Raw genomic sequence first — 9802 nt, 5'->3', positions numbered from 1 at the left:
TGGCTCATATGGACCATATATTCTCTTACTATAGGAGTTTTTCTCATATTTTTCTCTGTTTATAACCCTCCTGTGAGCCTGAGCCATATGAGTGATTCACCGGCTTTGACCCTTGGATTAAGTGGCTCTTCTCAGAGGCATTTCTTTGTCACCCTACCTTAAGAAGTTCCACATTCATTTTAATTCTCTACAAAATGTTCATGTTCAATTTTACAATTTTTATTCATTCATTCATTCATTCATTCTTTCATTCATTCATTTTCAGAAAGTCAGAAATTCATTCTCATAAGAAGCTGAACACCAGATAAGTGACCTGAAATGCGAATTGGTCACAAAAAGAATAATGTCCAACATCCAAATGACACCTATAGGAAGTGTCATCTATAAAGACGACAAAGAAAGATAAATCCAAGAGAGGATAAAGTAGGATAATATAATCTTGTAGAATCTAAAAGAAGAGTCATTCACAGGGTCAAAGCTGAGTGTTACATCTTAGCGAACGCTGATCACACCAAGATATTGTCAAACTTTGGGTGAATTATATTCCCTGGCTAAACATGACTACCTCATCTCTTAGAATGGCTCTTATGATTGTGTTTATCTTGTTTGCTATTTCATTTTTCAATAACATATTCTCTGGAAATGTAGATTTTTCAGTGTGAACACAGTTTATTCAGACACCAAATCCTTTTAGAAGTGTATCTTGCATTGCCCTGATATCAAAAATATACACAAATATACAGGAAATGTTCTATTACTAATATTACTAATATTAGCCTAGAGGTAATTTAAAAAGAATAAATTCTTGTATAAAAGCTTTAACTTTCATTATAACATACATAAACATTTATTTATAAATTTAAAAATAATAATAATAAATTAGTCAAATATGAATTACTTGAAGCTGGTGGTATCTTTTAAATATGTTTTATATTAATATCCTCTATAAAATCAATAAGAATCAATTTCTTCTTTTATTTAACTAATCACAATTTTGAAAATTCAATCTTGAATAAAATGTTTATCATGATGAAGTAGACAGCATTTTCTGCAACCCAAATTCAGCTGGTTTGGTTGTTGCTATATTCATTGACCTTCTTCCCTTCCTTATTACATTACTATTATAGCAGAGACAATCTTGCATTTTAAGGGAAAGAAATTCATCTTAGAATCCCAAATGCAAATTTTGGAAATCACATATCTTTGCATGAGCACTAAAACCATTTGGTAAATTAAAGCTTAAAGCCTGTCATCAAAACTAATATTTCTATAACTTCTCAGAAATGAAATTGCAAATTATTTTTGGCTTCATGAAGGTTTTCGTGTGTGCGTAGTACTGAAAATAAAGTTAAAGATTTAAGAGCTTAGGTTTCATTTTAAATGAAACTTAAACATAAGAAATGCAATATCTTTACTAAACAGCTACAGAAACACAACCAGGCCATCACTGTTAAATTAGTTTGAAAACTAGGTTTGAATTTATATATTTGGGAAATTGCAGCTCATGGAAATGGTAACCATTCCTGGGTAAGCTGTGGCAGGTCTATGATTCTTTTCTTTTCTTTTTTCTTTTCAAATAAATTTACACAGTAAGTACTAAGTAGAGGTAAAGGACAGAAACAGAAACATGGCAAATTAATAAAATTATATTAGAACATTCTTATGTGTTCATATCATAATAGGAAACTTTTTTGCTCCCTTAGAGCCATAATCTTGAATAATTTACTCTTAGAAAGGAGCCTCCTTAATTTTGTAAAGCCAGAATTTGATTGTAACTTTTCCATGTTTTGTCTTTCTCTACATTCTTTCTCATAAAAGTAATCAGTATATCTATAACACTTGCATTCTGAGAGTATTAATTCCAAAATGGTAATAAGGTTAATTAATCCTTTTAGCTCTGTTTAACTTGGAGACCAAGAAACCCGAAACTTTCTAAGTGGTAACTTCTAGACCCCTCTCTTCCAGACTTTTGAATGTGCTCCCAAAACAAGGGCCAAGCAGTTTTCTTGTATTTTACATATCAGTATAATGAGCGTAGGTGATAAGCTCTCTGGAAATACTTGAAGAGTCACTGAAGCCACAGAATTTCCTAAGCATCTTGGCTTTGTAATGTTCCTGGTTGTGGTACATTTTCAATCTTGTGGGTTTGTAGAACTGGCCAGGTAATTCTATGATCATGTTTCTCCCTCGTTGTGTGAAAGACTGGAACAAGGTGCAGGCTTAAAGAATGCGCACTTATCTTTTTCTACTAAAACTGGAAGATGGTTGTAGAGTAAAGTTAAGCCATTCAGCCTCCATGGAAATTTGTGTTTTTTAGAAAGAAAAATCAAGGTTAACTAAGACTTATTGTTCTGTACTTTATTTAAAGTCACAAGCATGTTATTTAAGGATGATTTGAATGCTTCATAGAGCCAGTATCAATCCACTGGAAAAAATAAAGGACTTTATTATTGATGTTTTCAAAAACAAAATAATGTTTTGTATATTCAGGCATAGCTAATTCAGATAATGAATAAAAATCAAATATAAAAATATCAACAGTATTTTATATACATATACATATATATATTTATGTATGTATATTTATGTATACCATGAAAAAATGTCTTATATATGTATATATTATTTATGGCATTAAAATGGTCTGAAATCAAAGAAAACTTGTTACATGTGTTCCGCTGCTATTAACAAATAGAAATGTCATCACATTTTTGGAACATTATAAAATGTGCTTGAAGTTGTCCTCAGTTTTCCAACATACAATGCCTTTTTAAAAAAAAAAATGTTTTTCCCGCGTTCTCACATACATACATAGCTTTCAAAGCTGTTATAGCAATTTTGCATAATTGTATTCAAAAGACTGTAAAGAACTCCACAATATTGAATAGAAGCTTTAACTAGTACCTAAAAAAACACATTGAATAAAAGCAATAAAAATATTTCCTTTTATTTCCTTTCACAGGATACTTGGAAAGAAATACTGTGTTATAATTATGTAAAGTTTAATGTTTACAGTCTTTAACATCCATTGGTTTTCCGCTTTACTCTTTAAATTTCATATTCTTATAATGCTGTATTTTAAAGTAGGAGAAAGCTCTCTAAATTCAGCAGCTACTACAATGTAACGCATGCAAATTAAAAAAAAATCACTGAGTTGTGAAAGTCATTCATAGCTTCCAACTATGCCACTCGGATCATTAACAGATAATAATACATAAACACACTGCATACTTTCCAATCACTTGAACCAGTTTATTTTTTCATTAGTAAAATGCCAGTGTGCATCACATCTGCCAACTCTCCATCTCTGGAAAATATCTGCGCTAAGCCAACCTCACCTCACAAAACTTTAACAAGAAATCGCAGAACTTCGCTGCTTTGAAAGACGTCAGTGCTCTCCGGTGTCTTTTGTGGATTTTCTGCTTTTGACATTTTTCTTGAAGGCAGAACACAGCTATAAATAATTAAACTTTAAGAACATATTAACAAATTTTTAGTATGGTATTCATAATTTTCAGAAGATAGTCATATCTACCATCAAGGTATGTATACGAGAACTGTAAAAGAATTTAAAATTGCATCTAATTCTTTATAAGTAATGTATATTAGAGCAGCAGAATATAAAAAATTTTCCCCCCACATTTAAATGCCTGAAATCAGAGTAGCTGCTATCACCAAACAGCACATAAGATCAAGTAACAGGTTTTTAAATAACGGCAGCCATGTAGCATGTTGTACTCAACTAAGATGCTTTTGGAGGTTGGTTTATCACTTTAACAATGAACTAAGGTAATCTGATCTTGACACTTTCAATGTCATTCCTCCTAATGATGTTAGTTGGTCTTTCTACTTCAATTCCTCCAGATGTATATATATGCTAAGGAACACTGCTTTTATTTAAACTAAGGACATATGCTTAGGAGAAGAAAATATTAGAGAGTAAGAAGTTATCTTTTAAAGACATTACACTTTCATTCCATACATCATTTAAATTATAAACCATCAGCTAGAACATAGTCATATCAATATGCAAGAGAGGTGGATCAATAGGTTAAGTAGACTCTAGATGCATGTCAAAGCATGTCTTAAAAAATAAATCCAATATGGCATGGACAGTATGCAGTATTATATGATTAATTGTATCACAAAATATGAAAAATTTTTCATATGTGCATGTCATGAAAAAGTTTTAAAGCTCTGGATACTCCTCATATGGTGATCCCTGAAACCTGAAACATTGTATTTTTAAAAGATGAAGGAGAGAAGAGGAGAAGACATACCTTGGAGACTGTAGGTGAAGTAAAAGGTGGTGATAGTTAAATAAATTCTGCCAAACTCCAGATTTCCCAGGACCAGGTGAATTTTTCATAACATTTTTAAGTACATTTGTTTTCAAGGGAAAAAAAAAATCTCTCTTAGAACAAACTAGCATTTATTGAACTTAAGAGAATAAAATGTAGTGTTTATCATTGATTTCAAACAGTAATTAAACAATTTGACTTTAGGTCTTATAAAATTAAATAAAATTCTATCTTAATTTGTTTGGAACTAGAGGTAAAGATATAAGATGATCTTATTAGTCAAGACTTTTTGATTTAGTTGTAGAAACTCAACCTATCTTAGACAAAAACATTACAAAATTCTAAATGAAAAGGAATATATTATATTTCAACAATGGAGAAGTCCTGGTCATGAGCTCATTTTTGTCATGGCAGAGTCTAGGGGCTCACTTCCTGACTCACTTTCCTTGTCTGTGTTAGCCTTTTTCTCAGGCAGTATTGCATAAAATGGCTGTGAAAAGCTTCTAGCTCCTAGGTCCCCAACATAACACCATCAAGGGAAAACAACCATCTCCTTTGGGACAGTTCTAGGAAAGAATCTAAGACAGTGCAATGCTGCCATGTGCTCATTTTCAGATATGCTTCAGTCATCAGCGAAGTCATTGTAACCTAGAGAGGAAGGAGCAAGATCAGCACCATCCAAACTAAATGGACTAAGGATGGAGGCATCAGTTTCTCAGCAAATAAGATTGATATTTCCAAAAGAAACGAGAAAAGATAGTAAACAAAGGGTCACAGGGAGGAATATTTGATTTTCTTTCAGTACACCTACAGTTTGAATAACATCATTGGCATTTTTCACTATTCCAATGCATTATACTATATTAATTGTTATTTTAAATATGATAAAAATGAATGACCTATTGTTCCTTGTCTGTTTAATTTCATTTTTTTTCAAAATGTTCTAGTGTGTTTTAGGGATAGTGGATTCTTCACTCTTGGAATTTTTTCTTAGATTCTTTTTGTTTTCCTTTAAGATTACTTTATTATTCTCTTCCTTCTTCTCTTTCCATTAATCTATAATGAAGCTGAGGTAGGAAGCCCGGCCTTGAGCCTCCTGCCTCAGAAAATTTGGAGGCCAAGGCCAACAGGCAGAGATCTTGAAGAAGAAAGATATGGATAGGGGGACTGAGGCCCGATCTGCTTAGGCTTGAAGAGAAATCTCTCCTTGGGTTTCTTTTCTGAACTTTTCTTATCATCAGAGAAGTAAGATTCCAATAGCCAAGGTCAGCCAGATGGGGTCAGGGCCAGGGGAAAGGAGCCCAGGAAATAATCTGATCAACCTCTAAAATACGTGAAATTAGTTGTGGAATCTCATGCTATGCAATAAGAGAGAGAGAAAAAAATAAATAAATAAAACTGAGTGCATAGGGTTTGGAACGCAGCCCTGATTAGTGAAGAAGTTTATTGGCTGTGTTTATCTTCTACTACTTCTGAAATCAGAACAGGGCTAGTTGAGGATTCTGAGATCACATTTGTCATTTTTGTATCCTTTCTCTTGACGGAAAGACTAGTCATACAAGTTACTCTTTATGCGGTTTATATTAACTATTCAATTTGTTTTGCGGCTCTTTGGGCAACTTAAAAAGGAATAATTACCATAGAGAGAAAAAAAATTAGGGTGATTTAAAAAAAATTGAAATATTAAAAATGTTTTCAGATTTTTTTATCATAATTTAAAAAATTCTATTTGCATAGTATTAAGTAATTTAATCCTCTGTGCATATATTACATTCAAATGCAATAAACTAGGCAAACACTGTCTTTGTTAGTGGTACTTAATTTACATGTCCTGTTTACATTTTCATTTAAACCTCATAGAGTTAAGCAGTATTTCTGTAATTCCTACTTTATTTTTTGAGTGGCTCAGGAAGTATTTACTTTGCCTACACACATATAGCATAAAATTACTTGTTTGTTATTGAGTCATCAATTTCATCTTCTTTTCGTAAAAGTTTTGCTAGTGGAAATCTCAACACTGTAGCACTAACTACTCATTAGTGTAATATTTATTTTTGCTAGTATCATATACAGATGTAAAATGAAGTGAACGATGACAATCATATTTACTAAAATTTTCCAATACTTTTTGTGTGTGACAGTCATTGTTCTAAATATTTTATATGTCTAAGCACATTTAACCCTAGACACAACCTAATGAAGTAGTTATTATTATTATTATTATTTTACCAGGAAGACACTGAACTCAAAAAGGTTAGGTAATGGCTGAAGGTCTGGCAGCTCAATAAAATCCCACCATTTTCTTTGCTGTTTTATTTTCTAAAGCTGTTTTGAATGTGTATTAAAAGAATGTGTAAGTCTGTGAACTAAAACTCATTTTTTACAAGTCTTTGTAATTAATGAATGTTAAGCAATCATATGACATAAAATATACTGAAATTGCTTTAAAAAGAATAACTTTCTAAAAGTGAGAAAAATGAGGTACAAAAAAATAAATATTAAATATTTTCAAAATGTGCACATAAATTTTTTATCAGACTTAGAGTTGCAATAACATCATTTGATTAAGAACCCATAATCATTCAATGGAAATTTATTTATTAAGCATTTCCTTTCTGGCTGATTCTTTATTTTTCCTACAAGACAATGCAATTAAGAGATAATTCAGGAACACACAGGCACATAGAGTTTAGAATCTATTTTCCATTAAAATAAATCATTGCTTATTTTGAGGTTCTATTGTTTTATCTTTTAGCTTATTGTGGTGCAGTTGACAAAATTATAAGATATTTAAAGTGTACATCATTGTGATTTGATATTTATATATGTTGTAAAAGGATTCCACTACACAGTTAATGAACACATATTTTTAGTTTGTTTTTTATTTCTATTTTTTTGAGTAAGAAACTCTAACAATATGTGTTGGTTTGAAACTCAACCGCTTTATAATAAGTATATAATATAACTAAAATGTAAGATGGAGTGATTTGTTTTTTTTAATTTAATAGTTATATGTTCATGGGCTTTTCTTACTATTTATTATTGGAAACTGGCTTCTCAAATAATACTCTTCAGAAGCTTCCTTCTAAAGCTGAAATAAATTATATGGTGCCAAAAGATGTGCCCTCACAGCAGGCTGCGATGCTCATTTACTTCCAGGTGTTCACATCATCATCCCTCCTTATGCAAAACAGCCCATAGAGAAGAATCATGTCAGAGATTTGAAAGGCATATATCTAGGTTCTGACACAAATTGGAATGCATGTGCCAAACTTCCCTTTCTACTCCAAGATTCTATAACCCTCTTTATTTTAACTCCATAGTTAAAGTGTGCGCTATGTCTACAGTGTGGTCACCCCACAACTAGCATCATCATTATGTCTGGGATTAGCCATTGTTACCCTCAAATAGTCTGATGTTCTGATTCGGCAGTTTAAATGTATCTAGACTTTCGTTTTTTGAAATCACTGTCATCATTTTAATGTGGAAGCATATTACATTGTATGAAATATAAAAGAGGCATAACCCACGTCTTTGAGGAGGACACAATTAAAGATAGGAGATTAAGTCTGGCTGTGAAACATTTCATTAGTTTAACTAAAGGTAGTATATTAAAAACAGTGGTGCATAGAATTTACAGAGATCTGAGCACCACACTCTAGACACACTATCTTCTGGGGTATTTCATTTAGGGGGCAAGACAGCTAATATTTTACAGGAAAGATTTCCCCTTTATAAAATAGGAATTATAATAACTATTCTCATTGGGATGAAAAGAATTATATGCAATGATAGAAAGATACCTGGCTCATACTGTGTCCCTGGATGTTTCTTTTGTTCCTTTTTATTAATGCATTAATAGAAAAAAAAAATCCTAAAAGAAAAATCATCTAATAAGTATGAAAATCCATTAGAGATGCTTCATACTTTCATTTCCTCTGTCACTCTAAGTGATGCTTTGATTTTTAATCAAAACCACAAAGACTTGCACAACTCATACATATTATAGAAGAATAGAAAATGAATAATATGTTGAAAAAGTTGAAAAAAATGGAAACCTTCAATTAAGTCCATTGTATATTGAAAGAACTTAAATTTGAAATAAAAATATTCACTATGACATAAAATATAGTTTTGCTATGGTTCTATTCATGTTAGTCACTGATGAGGTATATGGCCTTAATCTGAATGTCAATGACATTCTCAATTTACCATAGAAGAATCAACATAGATTATTAGCAAATGATTTGACACATTTTGTGTATATGTTCTTAGTTTTTGAATTTACCATTTAGTATTCACAGTCTGCAATATTGTTTCTGAAAAAAATATAAAATGTATCTATATATTTTTACAAACTCGAATTGTAGAAAATTTGAAGAAAAATTTTAAACATTATTTTAAAGAAATTTTTTTAAATACTTTCTAAAACATGGAATACTAAATGGCAAATAACATAATATTACTATATTAATTATCTATTGAGCCTAACTTACTAAATTTATAATGATATTAAATACATTATTTTTATACAAATAGTTCTCAATTGCTTAATAATCTGAATTTGTTTAAAAGAATAAATATTTATTTGGAAATATTTTTTTTGCTATGCTACTGATTTTGTGGGAAACTTTAAAAAAACATTATTAGGAAATGCCTACGCAAAAACTACCTTTGCAGTGAGAATTAAAATTTGTAGGTATATCTAGGCAATTATAATATTCAAGGGAAAAATTACTTGACACTTATTTTGGTGTATAGTATAGGAAGGGATAACTAGAACAAAAATAACGTTCTTTCTCACTAACAATGAGTTGTTCGATAACTAAAATTTATAGGCAAATAATTCTGCTTTACTTAACATAATTGAGATTTTGTCAATTTCTCATTATCCTCAAAGTGGAAGAGATTCTGAAAACTGATACAAACCTCTAAAGAGCAGAAATTAATTTATTTTGCTCGTAAAGATGGAGGTATTCAAGACTATAAAAATGTGACATCTTTCAGATTTAAGCAATATATATATACGATACACATATATATATTTGTACTATATATATATATATGTATATATATATACACAATATACATATATGTATACATATATATATATTTACGCCTACAGCACCTGGTATTCTTAGGTGGTCTCCTATCCAAGTGCTAACCAGGCCTGACCCTGCTTAACTTCTGAGATCAGATGAGATCGGGCACGTTCAGGGTGGCATAGCCATAAATTCTTAAGCAATATTTTTGAAACATTAGTGTTATAACTGGTGAATAATGAAGAATGATTAAAAATTATAACTAATTAGATGGCTGAGTCTATATCAGCCACTATAATTCACTACATTAACTTAGAAAGTAGAAAATCAATATTATTGAATTATTAAAAATCCATTTCTACATATAAACATATATTTAATAATATATCCTCTGCTGAATGTATTGTTCCTTCTGGTTTTAGCTTAAAAATGATTAATAATTTGTATGAATTGCTGCTT

The 9802-nt window shown here is 30.8% G+C and overlaps 1 pseudogene; it reads right to left on the bottom strand.

Annotated features, from left to right (window-relative positions):
* Nucleotides 1-9417: 9417 nt before the first annotated feature.
* LOC120599087 (uncharacterized) lies at nucleotides 9418-9536 on the bottom strand (annotated as a pseudogene).
* Between the last annotated feature and the right edge of the window lie 266 nt (nucleotides 9537-9802).

Source organism: Pteropus medius, unplaced genomic scaffold, assembly GCF_902729225.1.
Source record: "Pteropus medius unplaced genomic scaffold, Ma_sr-lr_union100, whole genome shotgun sequence".
NCBI classification, from domain to species: domain Eukaryota; kingdom Metazoa; phylum Chordata; class Mammalia; order Chiroptera; family Pteropodidae; genus Pteropus; species Pteropus medius.
Note: the sequence above shows the minus strand (reverse complement) of the source record. Positions and strands in the feature narration are given on the sequence as shown.